This window comes from Lutra lutra, chromosome 15, assembly GCF_902655055.1.
Source record: "Lutra lutra chromosome 15, mLutLut1.2, whole genome shotgun sequence".
In the NCBI taxonomy this organism is placed as follows: Eukaryota; Metazoa; Chordata; class Mammalia; order Carnivora; family Mustelidae; genus Lutra; species Lutra lutra.
Genome location: NC_062292.1, coordinates 58,110,362 through 58,133,097, shown reverse-complemented (window position 1 = coordinate 58,133,097; position 22,736 = coordinate 58,110,362). Strand labels below are relative to the sequence as shown.

General features: G+C 42.2%; 1 long non-coding RNA gene across 1 annotated transcript; it reads right to left on the bottom strand.

The window, feature by feature from the left end:
* Positions 1-1,863: 1,863 nt before the first annotated feature.
* On the bottom strand, positions 1,864-16,971 carry LOC125086431 (uncharacterized). The gene is made up of 3 exons (XR_007123191.1): positions 16,767-16,971; positions 11,075-11,079; positions 1,864-1,878 (listed from the first exon to the last, which is right to left on the bottom strand). It is a non-coding gene; the product is annotated as an uncharacterized LOC125086431 (long non-coding RNA).
* Between the last annotated feature and the right edge of the window lie 5,765 nt (positions 16,972-22,736).

Genomic DNA, 22,736 nt, shown 5'->3' with positions numbered 1-22,736 from the left:
AGCTGTTGGAGGCTGGTGCTACATTCATGGAGGTCTGTCTCAAGCCGGACTATCCATTCTGGGCTCTAATATAGTGAGGAAGTGAGGGAGGGTGAGCTGTGAGGACAAGTTAGGTAATGAGTAGTTCCAGGCCCAGTATTCTGGACCTCTGTTCCTGATTAGTGTCTGCCGAGCTTTTCCCCCATTCTTCTCTCCCCAATCCACTTTTCCCAACCCCTGGCACCACTCAGGCTTTCCAGGTCAGCCTCATTTCCAATACTCTTCACCATGATACCATAAACAATCAAAATTGCTGGAAATTCTAAACTTTTATCACCCAAATTCCATCTCTTAGACAATTTCCTGCATCTAGAAATGGATCAGAAGCCAGCATCCTATTGATACTATATACCTCTGCTTGGAGGATCTGGCAATAGACAGAAGGGAAGCGTGCTAGGGAGTTTTGTCTTCTAGAAACTCCTCCTTTTTCTTTGGTGTCAGAGAAATTGTGATATGCTGGCTCATGGAGGAGAATGGTAGGGTGGACTAATGAAAACAAATGTTAAAACTCAAGAAATGATAGCTTCAGAGTATCAATATTGCCTCTATTGGCATATTCAATTAAAAAAAAATAAACCACATGCAAATCCGGAATAACTCCTTCCTGCCACTCACCATAATGTAAAGCACTTGAACACCACCCTTAGGAAAACTCTCAAGGGGTACTCTTGCTTAAACTCACCCCTCCTGTCCTCTTCCCTTAAACCCAACCCTTGGCATCATCCACTTCATCAAATGGCGCTTTCTAGTAGTTTGACAGATATTTCTGTTTGCTCACCCTAGGAAATCCATCTGCCAGGTGCTGTGTCCTCATCAACATGACATTTTATTAGAGAGCTTGTCACCAACACAGAAAATATTAATCTAACATATGAAACAAACAAAAGCCCCACAGAGCTACAGAATCCCCAGTTACCTCTTTGTTAACCTAAGGGTTAACTCACCACTTTTTTCTCTCTCCTTTTTGTAGAAAAGTTCTCTAGATTTCCTAGCAGGTATGCAAGGCCCCGTGTGATTGTCCCCTTCTTTCATTTCCAGCTTTTTCCCCTGCCACTCAACCTAAGGGCAAGAGCTAAGTTGGACAGCTCAGCATTTCCTGCACATGCTCACTTTTCTTCTTTGTATACACGTTGTTTTCCTCCCAACAGGAGTGTCTTCTTCTCAAATTCCACCCGTTAAAATCCTACCTCTCTCTCAAAATCCAATTCAAATACCAGTTCATCGACGAAATCTTCCCTGATCTACATTCCCTGACTCTCTCCTACTGTAATGAATCTCTCCCCTGTGGCCATATCAGTATACAGGATTATCATGTTCACCTAACAGTCATCCATAGTTCATTGCCGGGAAGTTTTTCTCTCATTCAAAACATATACTTTAAGGAATTTTTAACTTGACCATCTTTATAATTATCATGGTACCTAGAAAGTCACCTTGCCTAGGATACTTAGCAAATCTATGTGATGAACTGACAGTAGGTAGGACTGGACCTCCAGATTCTATGATTATTTAATGAGAAGGAATAAAAAATTTTATATAAAATTTATGCAAATTTACATAATTTGTATTAAATACCTTCCTTTCTTCCAGACAACTAACACAGGGTATGAAAGTTTTGAAAAAAATCACTATTTTTCAAATAGTGATGTTGTTCTTTTTTGTGATTGTTCTGTTGGGGCTCACAGGGTTAGATCATACTCTCGTGGGGAGAGGTGAATGATCCTCAAAAAGAGATAAATATTTGGGTTGCTTCAAATTGGGAAAAGGAAATAATTCTTGGTGAGGGAATGAGGAATCAGAAGGTAGGTCTTAGTTTGGCATGAGGGAGAAAACCCCTTTCTCTTTTTGAGCCAGAAGAGAATAGGGCTCACACCCAGATATGGAGATGTTTACTAGAAAGCCTAGACGTGGTAGGTGAGCACCCTATGGCCACGTAGACATTAGCTACATGGGAGGCAGACAACAGATCTGATACAGGCCCTGCAGGGGCCGATATTCTTGCCCTTTACAATGTGGCTATTTCCTTTCCACTATCCTCAAACTTTGATATATTTTTATATATCAATATACCAATCTGATATATTAATATACCAGTCTGATGCACAATGTAAAATTAGAGGGAAACCCTATCTCACACTTGAGATGAAGAGAACAAAGGGAGAGCAATACAATTAGGACAGAGTCCCTATAGTGAAAGGGATTGTCAGAATAGTGGTAACTCAGCATAAAGGGGATTCCAGGGAATACCAGGAGCTGGAGGAGGTAATGGAATGAACATAGACAGTCTGATGCTAAGAAGAATGTGATTTTAATACTTTGTAATTAATCACTTCCTAATTAACAAGTGTGCTGAGCTTTTTATACCAAGTATTCTCAAAATGGTTGATAAATCTAATTTGTTCAAGCTACTACGAACACACATCACAAGTTAGCACAAGTCATGGAGGTTCCATTAAACGTAACAGAAGTACCCAGAATGGTTTTAGCACTTTTCTTTAGGGAATATGTTACTTGCAGGAAAGATGTCTCTGAAGGCAATGCCAGATTAGGTTAAAGATAATTAATTACAGAATGTGTATAAAAGAACAACTCAAAGCAATTTCTGAAATTTATGTGCCAAAAAATTAGTTTTTCAAGAAATGAAGACCAGGGGGTGCCTGGGTGGCTCAGTGGGTTAAAGCCTCTGCCTTCGGCTCAGGTCATGATCCCAGGGTCCTGGGATCGAGCCCCGCATCGGGCTCTCTGCTCAGCGGGGAGCCTGCTTCTTCCTCTCTCTCTGCCTGCCTCTCCACCTACTTGTGATATCTCTCTCTCTGTCAAATAAATAAAATTAAAAAAAAAAAAAAAAGAAAAAGAAATGAAGACCAGATTGTTCCACAGTTTAGGCACCATTGGGAACCTTGAGAAATGCTTAGTCTGTCTCTAAAAGTATATACACATTTGACAGTATTTAACAAGAATTTATTATCTACTGGGGGCTCTGACCACACATTGAGAGATAGATCCCTTAGATTATTAAAACACCATCCCTTACTTTGAAGAGCTTGTAATTTAGTGAAGAATATGGATTCCTTAACAGATGTTTAGAAAATAATCTGATAACTGCCCTAATTGGGTTATGTGAAGGATAGTATGAAAGTTCCAAAGGAAAGCTAGTTATTGAGCACTTTCTGGTGACAAATCTTCCATATATTTCACACTGAATTAATTTAATTTTAAGTTATGTGAATACACTTTTTTAAAGAAAATTTATTTACTTATTTATTCTAGGGAGAGAGAATGCATGTATGCTGGGGCTGGGGCAGAGGGAGAGAATCTTCAAACAGACTCCCAGCTGAACATGGAACCCAATGTGGGGCTCAATCTCATGATCCATAAGATCATGACCTGAGCCAAAACCAAGAGTCGAACATTTAACCGACTGAGCCACCCAGGTTATGTGAATAGACTTTTCAATTGGTTGTGATTATTTTACTACCATCCTAACCAGTAACATACCTGCTTTTGTGGCTGGAGTTTTCTTATAATTAACTAAGTTCCCAAGTGTCATATGGAGGTTCTAAGAGAATTGGGAACTCACAGAATGGTGAAGTAAGGACTTTGCTAAGTCCTCCTTTAAGAAACACTGACAAAATTGGGCGCCTGGGTGACTCAGTGGGTTAAAGCCTCTGCCTTCGGCTCAGGTCATGATCCCAGGGTCCTGGGATCGAGTCCCGCATTGGGCTCTCTGCTCAGCGGGGAGCCTGCTTCTCTGTCTCTCTCTGCCTACTTGTGATCCCTGTCTGTCAAATAAATAAATAAAATCTTAAAAAATTCATTAAAAAAAGAAACACTGACAAAATTACCTATAGCAATGATTTCAAAACTCGAGAAATTAGCCAAAGTCATACAGCAAGTTGAAAAGTATTTACTGAAGAAAACTCCTGACGCTCAGTAAGAACAGTGGGGGCTGTACCATTTAAATTTGGAGCTGTTCCCACCCCATTCCCCAAGTCCATGGTACAATTAACTATGAAGATGGGTAGCCTCACTGCCATTGAAGGCCAACCTGATTTGAAGCTCCCCAGAAAAATCTCATACCCTATCAAAAAAACAATAGCAATTAGTTGTAAATAATTGGGAAGGCCAATATAGCAGCTGCCTAAGGCTATAATACTGGTTGGAAAAAGCAAGAGATCAGACAAAAATTTAGAAGGAATATTTAGGGGAAAGAGAGAGCCATGGGGGTTTTGAAGAGCTCCAATATAAGGGATCTGGAAGATTATGCACATGTCCAAGGATGCATGCACACTCAGTAAAGGGGCGCAGGGCCCCTAAATGAAGTAGAGATAGAATGGTGAACCATCTAAGCTTTGGATGTGTGCATCTACCCACACAGATCCTTTGGCAATATATGGAAGCTTTGCTGGCTCAAGATGTTTAAGATAAACTTCTAACCCACCATTAGATAACCACTCAGTGATGCTGAGCCTGAATTGACTGCTAGGTTGCCTGATTTAAACATAAAAACAAATAACTGAGAACCTGATCAGTGACTTCAATGGCCACACAGTAAGCAGACTCTATCAGTCCAGGAAAGTCACTAAACAAACAAACAAAAGAGCAAAAACAACAACTCCTTGGGAGGATACAAAATCCAAATGTTCTAATACATCGTCTAAAATTTTGAAACAGGAACTGGTAGCCCATACATGGGAAAACAAGCAGTGAATAAAAACTGTCTCTAAGAGAGCCCAGATGTTGGACTTAGTAGAAAGAGACTTCAAATTTGCTATTACAAATCCATCCAAAGAATGAAAAAGAAACTGTGTTTAAATAATTAAATGAAAGTATTATAATGATAATAATAATTTTAATTATGATAATTAAATATAATAGATAATAGTAGATAATAATAAATAAATAAATATAGTAGATAATAATTCTCTACCATGTAGAGAATATCACTGAAGAAATAGAAATTATTAAAGAAAAAGAGCCAAAAAATTTCTGGAGTTGAAAAGTAAAATAACAAAAATGAAAAATTCACTAGAAGTATTCAAAACCAGATTTGAACTGGCAGAAAAATAAGCAAACTTGAGGATACATAAGAATAGGTTATCTGAGTCTGAAATACATAAAGTAAAAGAATGAAGAAAAATATACAATGTACCAGAGACCTGTGAGATACCATTAATTAAACCAATCTTCACATAATAGGAGTCCGCAAAGGTGGGGGTGGGGGCAGATAGAAAGAGAGAGAGAAAGGGCTAAAAAAATACTCAAAGAAATAATGTCTGAACACTTCCCAACTTTGACTTTAAAAACATTCATCCACACAGCCCAAAACTCAGCAAATCTCAAGTAAGATAAACTCAGAAAAGAGTCCCATCTTGACACACCATGGTCAAACTGTGAAAAGACAAGGGCCACAAGAACAAAAACTGTCAACCAAAAATGTTATAGCCAGCAAAACTATCCTTCAAAAAATGGAGGCAAAATAAAGACATTTCCAGATAAGCAGAAGCCAAGAGAACTTACTGATATCAGACCTGCCTTACTTAAACTAGTAAAAGATACCCTTTGGGCAGAAAAGAAATGGTAACTTGAATCCACATGAACCAATACAAATAATGATGAAGGAAAATTGAAAAGGCAATATAAATATATATATTTTTACTCTTAACTGTTTTAAAAGACACTATGTGAAATAATGAGTATAAAACTGAAAAAAAAATAATGACCCCAATATCTCTCCTTTTCAATATCCAATGAGGATCATGGCTCTGGTGTAGATCTGCGTATCCTTGCTGGGGTTGAGACCTATGAGGTCTAGGCCACTCAAAGACAGCAAATGGGAAAAACAGGAAGGAGCAAAGAACCTCTGTTTGAGAATTAGAACTTACCTATACTCCTGTCTGCCTGTGGTGTCCTCCCTATACTCATGGGACATATACTTTACTTTCTCCAGAAGACTTCTCATGTTTGAACCACTTACTTTTCAAAATCTACACTGTCAGACCCAACTGAGAGTTAAATTCCCCCTCTTAGTCATTTTGGTCAGCTTACTCACTTTGATGCCCTTATCTTGGTTTGGCAGAACTTATTTTAATTCCCAAGTAACCAAACAGTTGAAGAGAAAAAGCTAAGATACCTGTATAATCTCTACAAGAACTTGTCTGTCGTATTCCTCTCTGTATATTTGACACATGAAGTTGGAATTAATATTGACCGGGTGAAGAAATAAGAGTCAGACGGTGAAGAGGTCATGGTGGGTTACAGTTGGATTTCTCAAAAGAAAAAAAAAAAAAAAAAAAAAAAAAAACAAGTCACAAGCTTTCAGTGATTATGGACATTTTGAGAAGCAACAGTAAATGGTAGTCTAAAACCATCATTCTCCCCATTACCCTTTCTTACACCTTTCTGTTACCTCGCTCTTATTTCTCCTGTTAGTCTTCAGTTAATATCATTTAGATCCATGGAGATGACAGGACCGAAAAAGAAAAGCCCGTGGCAAAACTGGAGGGAGAAAACCCTGGATAAAGCTAGACCTTTCTGTTTGAGAACCTGCATTTTTCCGTTCTCCACTCTTTCTCTGTATCAGAACTTTTGACCTCTTGAGAAGTCCTACCCTCCAGCCTTGAGAAACATTATTTTCAGTCAATTTCACTGCTAGAAATTAGATCCATTCACACAAGGAAGAGAGGTGATCCAGGAGAGATGCCAAAAAAAGAGGGAAATAGTGCATACTATCCAAAGCAAGGTACAATCTGACCATTTAATTTGGATTTTTGTATTAAATGGTTATTGGTGATTACACTGCAGTTCCTTTTAAATGCATCTATCAAAGATTCATTGCTCTTAGCTCCTATTTCCTCGACCCTTTCCATCTCTGCATTTAGGAGGTAGCAGCCTGGAGGTGTCACCCAGGTGACTACAGTAAATGTTCTGTCAGAAGCTGGTACTGAAGACCAGGAGAGCAGGGTGGAAAAGGAAGAGCAGAGGTGGCTGCAAACTCCAGTTACCAATCCAGAAGATGGCTGGGCAAGATCCTCAAAGAGGTCTTTCAGAGAGGCAGTATCCCTCCAGGGAGGGCAGATACCCCCCTCCCAACCTCTCACTGACCTCCACCACTTGAGTGCTTTACCATGGGCTAAAAGAATGAATAAGTCAAAGTAACTGACCGGGGAGAGTCAGAGGGCCAGCTGACTCCAGCTGGTTCCAACCTCTCTTTTTGGTGTAAACTTCTTCAGAAGGACTCTGCAACAGCAGAGTTTCCTAGAACACACTAGGCCTGTTCCAATGCCCTCTGAAATGTGAGACATACATATGCAAGATGTGTCAAGGACAGGGCTGAGCTCTGTGCCCAGCACCATCTGGAGGCATTAGCATGAGTGAATCCACTTGTCTTTTTTGTCCTTTTGTGAATTCATTTTCCAAACTTACGCATCCTGTTTCAGGCTGTTGATGCACGACAAATTTGACTTTTAGAAAAATCTAAGACCATCCAAACCCATAGTTCTCTCTTCACACTCATACCAGAGAAAAAATATTAACCTCTGACCTAATGACAGAGCCACTCTTTGCACATGTGACTGGTTTGATCACAATAATAGCTGAGAAAGTCGTTTGACTTGCTTTTAACCTACTAAATATTTACAGAGATTGAACGAGTGGGCAAATGCATATGTGTCTTCCTAAATGAGACCCATAAGGCCCTTTCTTCTGCTTCTGCACATAGCAACCAATATGAACATCCCTGGTGGGTGAAAACAAGTCTGGGATCCGCAAATAAGTATTTCTGTACAAAGTGAAACACAGACTTCACTCAGAGAAAAGAATTTTCAAATAGATAAACTGATTTTCAAATAGATAAACTGATCCCTGAGTTTATGGTACCACCACATTTAAAATAGATTCAAAGATTTGATAGACCACATGAAGAACTTAAAGATAGTTTTGATGCTTAGGAAGTGGTTGCCTTAAGGAATGTTAAGGAAATTAAATGTTGTAGCCTCTAGAGCCTTCCTTGCTCCATCCAAAGAAAGGGATGAAATGAACAGATACTTGGATCTTTAATGTCCACCACTGGGCAGAGTTTAGGAGTGCACAGACTTAGATCTCTACTATTCCTCTCTGTAGGCATGTGGCCTTAGGAAAGTTGTTCAGTCTCTCTGAATCTCAGTTCTGAGATATAAAATGAAGAAAATAATGGCACCCACTTCAGGAGGATGTAATAAGAGCTGAGGAAGATGGTGTTTGTAAAGGCCTACAGCTGTGCTAGAGCAGCCATTACTGGTTTGAGAGAACTTGATCATGCTTCTCTTCCCAAGACTTATCCTCATGTCTTCCCAACTTTGGTAGCTTGACCTTGGCCATGGTGGGAGCATTTACACCATGGGAATGGGCAATGCTGCAAAATCAGGGCTTTGTTTTTATCTTCACAAAGGCAGTTTCTGGCACACGGCCATGTCTGCCCCACAGTACACGCTCAGCTGTGGCTGCATGTCACGCAATGGCGACAACCCCCAGGATATATTAAAAAAGACAGAATTCTGAGCTACTCCATTTAGATCTGGACCTGAGGGAAAAACAGCTGTAAGTGAACTCAGTCAGCTTCCCCTGACTGTGCAGCTGGTTGCTGGGTAGTAACCTCACTAATACTAATACTTCCAGTGGTCACAAGGGAGATTGAAAGAGAGTATGTGGTCTGGTCAACACAGACCCTTTCAAAGAGGACAGTGATGCAAGTACGAGATTTGCCTGTACACTAATGGTGGCCCGGAAGATGAGTCAAAACTCTGATGGTGGAAATTGGACACTCATCTCTGAAGAGGAGAGTTTCCGCTTCCACCTTAATACAATGTTAAACAAGACCGTTACCCTAGTAAACGGAGAGCCAAACCATGTGCTCTGGTGCTTGTACAGAAAGGAAGATCCTTCCTGAAACTGCAAATCTCAAGAAATGGGTCTTATCCCCGAGTATTGAGCCATACGACTTTCTGTAAGCAAAGCTGGCCAGTTTGGGGTGAGACTATCTGTTTTTGAGTTCACGATAAGTCCCCATCTGTCTTCATACTTGTCTCCCCTCAGCTCATTTACTGGTAGTTACTGGCAAGGGTGAGAGGAAAAGATTTTAATTACCAACGAATTTCTCTCTCTTCTCTCTGTCACAGCTTTCTTTCTCTCTCTCTCTCTCAAAGGTTTTATTTATTTATTTGACAGACAGAGATCACAAGTAGTCAGAGAGGCAGGCAGAGAGAGAGAAGGAAGCAGGCTCCCTGCTGAGCAGAGAGCCCGACGCGGGGCTCGATCCCAGGACCCTGGAATCATGACCTGAGCCGAAGGCAGAGTCTTTAACCCACTGAGCCACCCAGGTGTCCCTCTCTTTTTTAAGTTTCTATCCAAATCTAGCAAAGAACTGACTAGCGGAGAGAAAGTGATGTTCTGACCTCGGTTAGGTGGGTAGTGAGAAAGCCCAACAGGGGAAGGTAAATCGCAGAGGCCTTACGGATGGCAGGAGGTCGGGTATCATCTAAAGACAGATGTCTAAGTTGTTGGCCCGGAGAGGTCTAGGCAAGTAATGGAGATGCAGTCCTGGACGCTGGGGAAAGATAATCACGATTCCCAGGAGAATGTGCTATGGGAAGTGAAAGGCAAAGAAGGATCCTGTCTCTGAGAAACTATGTTGTTGGGTAGGTTACAAGGAATCAGGGCAGTATTCTGATGTAGAGAGAGAGTGAAGGAGAGAAACCTCTTACTGGAAATGCAGTATGAGTCATGAGGCGGGCACAAGTCAAAACCAGGGGAGAATTAACAGAGATTGGCTTGGTGCTGACTGGCTCAGAAATCTTTGATAATCAAAGCAAAATCTATGTAGAAAATTGCTTTGGGGCACCTGGGTGCCTCAGTTGGTTAAGCTTCCAACTTTTGATTTTAGCTCAGGTCATGATCTCTGGGTCCTGAGATGGAGCCCCGCATTGGTCTCTGCTCTCAGCACGAAGTCTGCTTCTCTTCCTCTGTCCCTTCCCCTGTTTATGCTCTTTCTCTCTCAAATAAATACATAAATCTTAAAAAAAAAAAAGAAAAGAAAATTGCTTTGGTGGCACCATCTACTCTGAAAAGAGTGTAGCGACACGGAGTTAGGAAACCAGGTAGATTAGTGTAAGACTTAGCAGTATGTCTACATAGAGGCCTCAGATCAAAGGCGGTTTTTCATCCACTAAAACAACCCAACTTCATCAAATTACAATGATTACATCAACTCTAAACACACTTAACATGTGTAGGCAGGGGCTAATCTGCCTTTGGTGATGGTGTTGTTCTAATGAAATTAAAAGAATTTTTATTCTTGAGTTGATAAATCTGGCCATGTACCGATGACCACTGTTCATTTCACATGATTTCCAGCTGAGACATTTATGTTATTCAAGTAACAAATAATTAAATTTCACCAGAAACACAGATCTCCCAAGATTTTCTGGGTGATTGGACTGGTCTTTACAATGCATACATTTGCCAGCAGGACCAAACTTACCCATCAGTAGAGTAGATCATAGCATACATTTGATGAAATCCTTCCCCAGTCAGCTAAATTCAAAGTTTTCGAACACTTGCTACAGGTTGCTGACTCACACTTCATGAAAACATTCATTGAACACCTACTGTATGCCACACAATGAGCAAAACTCTGGAAAAATAAAGACAAATGAGGGAGCCTGGGTGGCTGGGTCATTTAAGCATCTGCCTTTGGCTCAGGTCATGATCCTGGGGTCCTGGGATTGAGTTCCACATCGGGCTCCCTGCGCCGTGGGGAGCCTGCTTCTCCCTCTACCCCTCCCCTCTGCTCGTGATCTCTCTCTCTCTCATAAATAAATTAAATATTTAAAATAAAATAAAATAAAAACAAATGAGCTTTGGCCCCTGTTACTGAGGAACCAAGTTAAAAAAAAAAAAAAACATGTTCCTCCTAAGTTTCCCTCTTTCATTCACACACTCACAACACTTCTGACACCAGCTGTGGGCATTTTCCCCACATCAGGCAATTCTCTGTGACGCCAGCTGGGTGTGATTCAATTCAATTCAATTCTAACACTAACCAGAGTTGGTGCAAACCGCATAGGTTAAGGACTCAGTCCCATAAGACTGTCCACCTGCCTTGAGACACCTGTCTCAAGTCCCACCTTGTCGCCTGTACTTTTGGTCAACAGGCTATAAATCAGAAGTTCTCATGACTTTCTCCGTAGGTTCAATCATATATTAGGACAGTTCACAGAACTCATGAAAACACTTAACTTATGTTTACTGGTTTATTATACAATAAAGGGTGTGAGAAAGGATATAGATGCACTACCAGATGAAAAGGTACATAGAATGCAGTCTGGAAGGGTCCCAAGTTCAGGAGCTTCTGATCCTGTGGAGTGCCCCACTCTCCCAGTACATGGACTTTTATGGAGGCTTCATTGCATAGTCATAATTGATTATTAACTCTATCTCCGGCCCCTCTGCAGAGAATGGGAGATGGGGCTGAAACTCCTAAGTTTCTAGTCATGGCTTGATTTCTGTGATGACCAGTTTCCATTCAGAAACCTAGCAAGAGTTAGCTCATTCAGGCAAAAGATTCTGCTATCCACTCAGGAGATGACAAGCATTTTAGGTTTTCTGTGTCAGGAACTGGGGTCAAACACCAAGTACTAAAATATCCTGGTGCTCTTATCACTTAGGAAATGACAAGGGTTTCAGTAGCTCTGTGCCAGAAACTGAGGACAGAGGCATGTATACGTATTCTTTCACAGGAACTCAGGTGTGAATAAAGAGTGTAAGAGGGTATCAAGTGAGTAGTATTTGAGAGAACTCAAAAGCATTGGATATCTGAATTATAAATCAGAGAAAAGGGAGGGAGGATCAGGACCAAGATGTCAGCTGGAATTGGGGGCCAAATCAGTGACAAAGTACTATGCAATTTTGCTCATTCATGCATTTATTTACCAAATACTTATTAAATATCTATTCTGTCTGGGATGCTAGGGTGGTTCAGTTGGTTAAGCATTCAACTCTTGATCTGGGTGCAGGTTTTGATCTCAGGGTTGTGAGTTCAAGCCCCACATTGGGCTCCATGCTGGGTATGGAACCTACTTTAAAAAAAATTTTGTTATGTCCACTAGTAGTTGGAGGTATAAGTGTGTAAAGTCTTCCTTGTCTCATGAGAAGACAGATTATTACTTGTAATAACACAAAAAGATAGAGAAGTACAATATAAGTGCACATGGCATTTCTATCTTTTTTTATTTCCCTGGGGTAGTCCCAGCACCTAGACTGGTGTTGGGCATATAATAAGACACAATAAATATGTTTTGAATGAGTGAATAAATATAAGGAACACCTAATCTCATTGGGAGTAGACACTGAGTGTCTGGGAAATCATCCAGCAGGAAGTGACATATTGAAGAGGACCTTAAAGAAGAGTAGGACATAGGCATAGATGAGAAGCAGCTGTGTTCCAAGCACCAGGAGAAGAAAGTTGAGAGGGAGCCTTGCAGGTTCAAGAAACTCTTACAGATGGAGTATAAGAGTAGGACAGAGATTGTACTTTTTTTCTGAGTACAATGGGAAGCCATTGAGGGATTTTAATCAGGGAGAGATACCATCTATTTTTGGTTTTAAAGGGTTTCTTTTCACTACAATGTGGGAGAATGAATTTAAAGGAATCAGGAAGGCCAGGAGGCAGGCTGTTGCAGCTACCCAAGGGAGAGAAGTCAGCAGTCTGGATTATAGTGTCTGCAGAGATATAACATGGTGGATGAACTTGGTAAATATTTAAGAGGTAGCCTGTGGCCAGTCTTGCACACAAAATTTTTTTTTTAAATCCCATTGTGGAATCAGTCAATCAAGATGAAAACAATCAAAATTACTTAATCCTTTAGTGACAGTTAATTCTTTTTTTCTTTTCAGCGAAACAGAATTCATTGTTTTTGCACCACACCCAGTGCTCTGTGCAATACATGCCCTCCTTAATACCCACCACCTGGCTCCCCCAACCTCCCACCCCCCGCCCCTTCAAAACCCTCAGGTTGTTTTTCAGAGTCCATAGTCTCTCATAGTTCATCTCCCCTTCCAATTTCCCTCAACTCCCTTCTCCTCTTCATCTCCCCATGTCTTCCATGTTATTTGTTATGCTCCACAAATAAGTGAAACCACATGATAGCTGACTCTCTCTGCTTGACTTATTTCACTCAGCATCATCTCTTCCAGTCCCGTCCATGTTGCTACAAAAGTTGGGTATTCATCCTTTCTGATGCTGGCATAATACTCCATAGTGTATATGGACCACATCTTCCTTATCCATTCATCCGTTGAAGGGCATCTTGGTTCTTTCCACAGTTTGGCGACCGTGGCCATTGCTGCTATAAACATTGGGGTACAGATGGCCCTTCTTTTCACTACATCTGTATCTTTGGGGTAAATACCCAGTAGTGCAATTTGCAGGGTCATAGGGAAGCTCTATTTTTAATTTCTTAAGGAATCTCCACACTCTTCTCCAAAGTGGCTGCACCAAGTTGCATTCTCACCAACAGTGTAAGAGGGTTCCCTTTTCTCCACATCCTCTCCAACACATGTTGTTTCCTGTCTTGCTAATTTTGGCCATTCTAACTGGTGTAAGGCGGTATCTCAATGTGGTTTTAATTTGAATCTCCCTGATGGCTAGTGATGATGAACACTTTTTCATGTGTCTGATAGCCATTTGTATGTCTTCATTGAAGAAGTGTCTGTTCATATCTTCTGCCCATTTTTTGATATGATTACCTGTTTTGTGTGTGTTGAGTTTGAGAAGTTCTTTATAGATCCTGGATATCAACCTTTTGTCTGTACTGTCATTTGCAAATATCTTCTCCCATTCTGTGGGTTGCCTCTTTGTTTTGTTGACTGTTTCCTTTGCTGTGCAGAAGCTTTTGATCTTGATGAAGTCCCAAAAGTTCATTTTCGCTTTTGTTTCCTTTGCCTTTGGGGATATATCTTGAAAGAAGTTGCTGTGGCTGATATCGAAGAGGTTACTGCCTCTGTTCTCCTCTAGGATTCTGATGGATTCCTGTCTCATGTTGAGGTCTTTTATCCATTTCGAGTTTATCTTTGTGTATGGTGTAAAAGAATGGTCGAGTTTCATTCTACATATAGCTGTCCAATTTTCCCAGCACCATTTATTGAAGAGACTGTCTTTTTCCACTGTATATTTTTTCCTGCTTTGTGACAGTTAATTTTATATATCAACTTAAAGGGTGTTTTTGAATGAAGATAACATTTAAGTTGGTAAACTTCCGGTAAGGCCAATTGATCTCCATAAAGTGGATGGGCCTCATCCAATCAGCTAAAGTTCTGATTAGAACCAAAAGATGACCTCCCCTAGCAAGAGGGAATTCTCCAGCAGACTCTCTTTGGACTTAAACTTCATCATCAGCTCTCTTGGGCCTCCAGACTGCCAGCCCACACTGCAGATTTGGACTTGCCAACTCCCATAATCACATGAGTCAATTTCTTATAATAAATCTATCACCAATGGGTGGCTCAGTCTGTTGAGCATCTATCTTTGGCTCAGGTCATGATACCAGGGTACTGGGATCAAGTCCCACATCAGGCTCCTTGCTCAGCGGAGATCCTGCTTCTCCCTCTGCCTGCTGTTCCCCCTACTTGTACTTGCACTCTATCTCTGATAAATAGGTAAAATCCTTTAAAAAAAATCTATCATCTATATCTATCTATCTATCTATCTATCCATCTCTTATTGGTTCTAATTCTCTAGAGAACACCAACTAATACATCTTTGAATCAAGAACAAAATAAAAAATGGCATAGATTTCTCGGATGTTTAATCTCAAGAAGCCGTCACTGAAATACACTCTGGGCAACACATAATCACAATATACACTGAAGAGATGGGTCTTGGAATTCAGCCAAATGTGAGTATGAAATTGCACCAAACTTTAAAACAAATCTAAAGTTGATGATACTGAATGGTATCTCACTTTCACTATGACTCTGATTCATGAACTTGACAACACACTTTTCAGAAATTAAGTATATGATCATCAGAGCTAGGTGAGAATTTGCAGATTGTGTCGTCTGACCCTATTTTTTTTCGCTGTGAAAATTGCTTAATTTCACCAGCATCCATTGCACTGCCCAGTGCTAAATAGGCAGTAGGGAGCCCTGGGATGAAGCTGATGGCCATCTTGGAAGTCAGTGGTAGACGCCTGCCCTCCTTAGCTGGATGTGTGGGAAGCAGAGACTCCCAGAGAGCATGTGTGTGGGGTTATGTTATCCATGGCCAATTAATTAGCTCAGTTCAAACACAATATCGATGATGCCAATGTGATGCTTTAAGTCTCATAGCTAATTAACATCAGTTGTTATTTTGACACAGTCAGAGTTATGAGTCCCTCTTCATTTTTTTCCTCAGAAATATGTCCTGTGGGTCACAGTTTGCAAGAGAATGTGGCTGATATAGAACATGTTTGTGCCGCTGCACACAGAAATAATTCCAGCGAAAACCTGTGGAGTTTTACCTTCTCAACATCATATCTGGCCTCGTGGCAATCGGCAGCATTCTTTCCTCAGAGGAATGCCCCTCCTATTGCATGACATTCCAGGGGGGCCCACCCATCAGAAGTCTTCTCATCCACCCAAGCTTGCATGGGCGGACACGTCCAATCTCAGGCAACCAGATCCTCCTTCCTGGAAATACAAATCCTGATGGGGACCCAGGGACCTGAAAACTGTTGCAGCTGAGTCATCCCGTGGTTATGTCCCCTGGTTCCTGCTGGTGACCACCATAGGACTCTGTGGGTTTCTCTATGAGGAGTCCAGCAACAGACCTAGTTTTAGTTTTCCCCCAAGGCCAGGTTGCTCAACTTTTCTTTCAGTTTCCTTCCAATAAATTTCTGTTTCTTAAGGTGTCTTTGTTGCTTTTAGCCACTCTGTTGCAATAACTCAACATGCCTACTTTTCAGTGAACCATATCTTCTTCTTTTATTTGTTTGATAAAATAATCACCGGCCATATTTTGGTAGAGTTTGAGAGTGTTGGGTTTTTTTTTTTTTTGGCATAAAGGTAATACATGCATATAAAATTTAAACAACAGAGCAATAAGCCAAGTAGGATGCACATATATCCAGGAAACCCACCTCTCTTACAGAACAGTCACTGCACAATATAGGCTGATGTTCAGTTATCCAACATTTTCTGAAAATGGGGTCATTCTCTAAATACTGTTGTGAAACTCATGCTTTCCTTTTAACACTATAACAGTCGTATCTTTCCACATCAGTGTCCACAAATCTACATCATTCTTTTAAATGATTGCATATTATTTTATTTTATAGGCTGTTTTAGGGTGAGGCTGTGGAACAGCAGGAACTTCCTCTCAGTGCTGGTGGGAGTGCAAAATGGCACAGCCACCTTGGAAAATAGTTTGGTGGTTACTTACAGAACTAAACATACACGTGCCATACCACTCAGAAGCTGTGCTCCTTGGCATTCACCCAAAGGGGCTGAAAACATATGTCCATACAGAAATCTTCACACAGACATTTATAGCAGCTCTATTCATAACTGCCAAACTGTGGGAGCAACCAACATGTTCTTCAGTAGGTAAATGGATAATAAACAGTACACATCCAGGCAATGGAATATTATCCATTGCTAAAAAGAAATGAGCTATCAAGCCATGAAGAGACACGAAAGAGACATGAAGAGACTGTGAAACTCCGACCGACGGTGACAAACGACCGCTGCGCACCCATCATCCGATGAAGGCGGGCTTGGGAACGCCTGTTCCTCCGACATTAAGTTCCCACTTGCAGAATGACAGCCGTCAGGCGCGCGCTGTAACTGTGGTAAAGCTTCGCCAAAGGGTGCCTGGTTTTAACTATATTCTACTTGAGCAGATCAACGCGGTCTCTCAATTTAACATAGTTGGTTTGATACTTCTTTATCTTCTTAAAGACGGAAATGTAATAGTTTAGTGATCAACTCAATCATTTAAAATATCTATTCTGTTCATCAGAAGGCAGTAAATTTGGTTCCAATCCTTACTGTATCATTTTTTAAATGTCCTGATTTTTTTTTTTTTTAATAGCCAGAGTAAGGGATAGTCTGTGCTTTCATGACTGGCTTTCCGCACCCGAATGCAAAGGAGACCACAGTTTTATTTTATAAAGCATGTGCTCTTACCTAGCATTATGACGTTTATCTAAAAGAAATGATGTGTAAATTTGCATCTTAGCATGCAAATCATAACTGTAAGCAATATAAATTATGAGATTATATAAAAAGCTTTTAACTTAAAAATTTTAAACCGTTTAATCAAATGTAGAGCTACGTAAGGTGGAGGAATCCCCAAGCTGCCCTCGATTTAGACGTAGGTGTAGAGCACACAGACGTTTGGCCTGCTCCTGTCTCGGCCTTGACGTCTAGTACTTCTGCGTCTCCAGAGCTCCTGGGCTCGGCGGGTCAGAGTTACGGACTGGACTGACCAGCGACAACACACCAGGCCCTGCTGCACTTGGGCCTGACTCAGAGTGTCCCACGTGCGGGCGAGGGCCTGCTGTGAGCGAGTGTCCCCGCGGCGCTAGCTGCCCGAGGTTGCCTCCGTCGCTAGTGAACTCTGAAACGTCCTGGGGGCCAAGTTTCTCCATTTCTGAATCGTCCTGACCCCTGCCCCTCCAAAGAGCACGTAGGAAGCCAGAAGCCTGAGTGCTGTTGGCTGGGAGGGGAAGGTCTGCCTTTCGTCTGAGAGCTGCCATCATGCCCTCAGAATCGGGAAGTCCGCGCCAGTGGCCACCTTCACCCCGGGCCGCCAGAGACGGGCACTGGTTGGGAGGCGGGCAGCAGCGCACCGCACGGCCGGCCCCTGCGCTGTGCGCGCGCAAGGAGGGCCTCGTTTATCACAGCAACTTGGGTCTCGCCATAAATCCAGCCTTTTTCTATAAGCTTCAAAGTGGTCACAGTCAAATGCAGGTAAACCAGTGGAAGCGTGTGACATTTCACGTTCTTGGTCCTGTCCTGCCTGCCCAGTGAACCCGGCCACCCCACCCAGGGCCGAGTTCTGTGGGCAAACGCCCGTCCTGAGCAAAGACGCGCCAGCCGGTCCAGTAAAGACAAGACAGAATGACATCTCACTCGGGGGTCCCTGGCTTCTCCCGCCATCTGAGTAAGAGGAGGGTTCATGGAAACGCAGCGGTCTCTGTGGTGGGGGTGAGGCCGCCCTGACCTCCAGGGCTCTGCTCAGGCTTTGTTATGGAGATTTTCAGGCGCCTGGGTCTCAGCCCTCACAGAATTGGGGGGGGCACTCACCTGCCTCACGAGGAGGGGAGGGGGAAGGCTTCTTAGGTCCTGGCACAGAGGTGCGTGCTCTGTAAATGTCAAGGTATTATGTTTTGTTATATTAATAAAATTTGGAAAGCACACCAAAAAAATACATACGGCTAAGCAAAATAAGCTAATTTGAAGGCCACTTGGGTGGCGCAGTTGGTTTCAACTCTTGGTTTTAACTGATTCTTAGTTTTAACTCAGGGCAAGATCTTAGGGTTATGAGATCAAGCCATGTGAGTCTGCTTGGGATTCTCTCTCCCTTTTGCTCTGCCCCTCCTGCTCCTGTTCTCTCTCTCTCTCTTTCTCTCTCAAATAAAAAAAAATCTTTTTTTAAAAAAAAAGAAGTTAATTTGAATGGTTACATACTCAATGATTCCAACTGTACGACATTCTAAAAAAAGTAAAACTATGGAAACAATGAAAAGATCACTGGTTGCCACAAGTTAGCAGGGACTGAGAGATAAATAGGCATGGTAGATGTTTTAGGGCAGTGAAAAAGCTCTGTATGATACTATAAGGGTGGATACATTACATTTGGGCATTACACATTTGTCCAAATCCTTAGATTGTACAACACCAAGAGTGAACCCTGATATAAATCATGGGTTTACAGTCTTGGTGGTCATGATGTGTCCATGTAGGTTCACCAACTATAACAAATGTACCACTCTAATGGGGAAGTTGATAGTAGTAGGAAGGAAGGAAGGAAGGAAGGAAGGAAGGGAGGAAGAAAACCAGCCAGTCAGGAGCCTGGTGAATATGGGAGTGAGGGGGGCAGGTGGCATTATGGGGGTTTTGGTAATATGTGCTCCCAGCTCTGTGGGCCTGCTAGTCTCTTTCACAACTGCTGGCTAACGCCTTCTCCCAGCCCCATCTTGGGAATGTGATCCTTTTCATATGTACTCAGTGAGTGCACTAGATATGACCCCTCGATTGGAAGTGCTGAGATCTCTGAAAACAACCTAGGGAAAGATTGAATGCAGCCAGCCTTGGATAATGCCGTTTTCTAGCCTTGCCATTAGCCCAGTCTAAACTAACTCCATGTGGAGGACTTGGCTCCTGTACTCTAGACAAAGTGCCTCGAGTCCTGCTACTATTTGGTATTCGGGCTCCAGAGCTGCTGGGTCTGATCCTAACATTTGGTTTGTATTACACATATGCTGCACAGATCTGCTTCAGGGAATTATTCTCTTCCTTTTAGGGTGGGCTCACTGAGAACGCAGAGGGAGTCAAAAGAAGAACTGCTATTTGGACTCAAACATGGCCAACTTGTGGCCGACATGGCAGATAATACCATAGAACCTGGTGATGGGGTCACCCTAGAGTCCAGGAACTGAGGGAGGGAATGCTGGGAATCGTCTGGCATGGAAATCAGAAGTCAGACCCTCAGAACCAACACAGGTAAGATACTGTGGTCAGAAATTCTAAAGGGGAGCATGGTTAATAGTAGACTACAGTTTCCAGAATAATTTAGGTAATTCTAATAATGTAATCCCAAACAAGCCCAGTGATGATTTCAGTGGGGCTGGGTCAGGTAATTTATGCGTGGTTTACTTAGTTGACATTTATTGAATTCTTGAAGTATGCCAGGAATCATGCAAAACCCTTTACAAATATTTTCTCACTCAGTCCTCAGATGACTGTATGTGTTAGGGAAGGTTTTGATGCCCATTTCACAGACGAGCAAATCAAGGTCCACTTGGTTACATAAATTGGTCAAGGTCATACACTGGTAGGTTTCCCAAATCTGGATTTGAATGTTGACAGTCTGACCCCAGAGCTTTGCTCTTAAACATTATCGACACAAAAGATAGGCGTAGACCTGAAAGGACACAATCAGGATGCATAAGGTCCGAGTGAAGCTAAAGGTTATACTAACTTTTTAACAACTTATAGTCAAAGCAGCATAAAGAAGCAAGATAGGCCCACTTTGGGGGCAAAAGCAACATTATACAGCTCAGGATGACACACAGGTTTCCATTCCAGGCGACAGCCGAGGATTATCTGGAACATGGTGTTGGAAAGGGTTTCTGAGCTGTCCAGGCTGTAGTTGGGAAAAAGTGCTCACATTGGTTACCAATATTGCCAGGAGTTGCATTGCTGGGGGAGGGGTAGTTGGTGTGCTAAGCATCTGTCATTCCCCACAGAAGCCCCCAGGCTCAGAGAGAGAGAAGAGAGAGAGAGAGAGAGAGTGCAAGATTCTTTCCACGAGGTAGGCAACAGTCGAAACAGATTTGTGGCCCACATCAGAGAGGCCTAACCATGACAAGCCCAGGAGCCAGGCTATAGGGAGCATCAGGAGAGCCTGAACTCAAGTGGAAATGTATTTCTTCAGAGTTGGGAGCTGAGTATCCAAAGGTAACTACAAAAGGTAGAATTCCTTCTCCAGAAGAATAAGATCTTGGAAGAAATTAAGCAGTGACTCAGTGACTTGGATTGTGGTCTCAAAGAAGGAAGCAAGAGCCAGGGGCATGGTCCCTAGAGGACAAGCTGGAGTGAGGTTGGCCACCTGGCTGAGTAACACTTGTCTACACAATCCTGGGTCTCTAGTCAGTAGGTGTCTCTCCATCCATGGACTGAAATGGTTCTAGAATACAAAAGGGACCACTGGGAGTGAAGAGGCCCTGCTGTTTGGTGGAGCTTGAGAGAGGACAAGGCAAGAATGCAGCCTGCCCTTCCACCCATTCGATGGAGAGAAAATGGGGCAAATGGGTTTGGCAACCAGTCAAGGGGAAAAGGCCTGGAGGCTTTTAGGCAACCGCAACCTTAAACTGCAGTAACAACTCACATGACCTGTATTCAAAGCTAATGCAATCTGTGCCAAAGCTAATGCAATCTGTGCCAGCCCTCTTTCTGGAATTGTGGCATCCAGCTTAAGGGGGAATAGTCTAGAGTTTGCATTTGCAGAAGCACATCTGGGGAACTATGACCAGGCCTGGCCACTTCACCTTCAGGAGCAAGGGACATAAGTTACCATTAAAATGACCAAAGCTGGGTATTGTCTTTATTTTTGTTTTCTGGTCAAGAACAGACCTTCGAGGAATATGGCGGCTTCTTCTAGCTGGAGGGCTGGCCTTTGGAGGAAGGATTGGATTTATTCACTGTAACTCCCGAGGGAAGAAATGAAAACAGTGGCTGACAGTTGCACGAAGGCTGATTTCTACGCAATAAATGAAAGAATTTCTAACCATCAAGACGGCTTCCCCCGGAGTACTTCCCCACAGACTACTCTCCATTGGATGTTTTTAGCAAGCACCGTGGGGGTAAATGTAGGAACCCCTGGGTTAGACGAAATAAACAGGCTTCTTCAAGGCTGGACTCCTCAAGTGCTTTAATGTATTCCTGTTAATATGCTTAAAATTTCTCTAAGAAGAATATTTCCCAAACTTAATTGACCACAGAATCAAACTCAATCTCATTCGTTAATTCGGTTTTCATGACTCATCTGTTACTACCTCCTGAAGCAAGTACTCCGTAAAGCACATTTGGGGATGCAGGACTAAAGCTATTGACGAGGAAATTGGTTCTTTTTTTTTTTTTAATTTTATTTATTTATTTGACAGATAGAGATCACAAGTAGGCAGAGAGGCAGGCAGAGAGAAGAGAGAGAGGAGGAGGAAGCAGGCTCCCCACTGAGCAGAGAGCCCAATGCGGGGCTCAATCCCAGGACCCTGAGATCGTGACCCGAGCTGAAGGCAGAGGCTTTAACCCACTGAGCCACCCAGGCGCCCCAGGAAATTGGTCTTAATGAAGAAAGTTAGCAGCCTCTCAGTGTTCAAGCAACTATTCTTCCAATTCTGGGGAAAGGGTCGTAAAGGGAATTACTTAGCAGAGAAGCATTTAGGATTAGATGACTCCAGGGTGTACAGTCCTATGATGCCACTGCTGGATTTAATGACATTTGTCCCACAAACACATGTGTTCAAAGGTGGCTGAATGAATTGCAACCCCAACAGATCCCCAAAACAATATTGGGGTTGTCACGTGAGAAACCGCAGCCAATGGTGGCTCATGAGGTTGGGTAGGTTTTGCAAAAGCAGGCTGTTGATCAATTTGGGCTTGTAAAACTTTATAAGGCTGATGCTGCCCCACAAAAATGCCTTATTGAACTCGTAGAACATTCTAGCAATCTCATACTATCATCTCAAGTTGATCTCTGAGAGCTGTTTTCTGTTCTTGTTCTTCAAATCTTGCAGAGTAGCTTTTGTCTAAGGTGTACCCGTGACTTCCCCTAAAAATGATTCTGTTCCTCAAACTTTCATACCATCATTAAATCCTTTTGGAATGAGAGGATGGTATTTAAATTTTAAATAATTTAACTTAAGAGTGTGTGTCTTGTCATAAGCATAAGACAT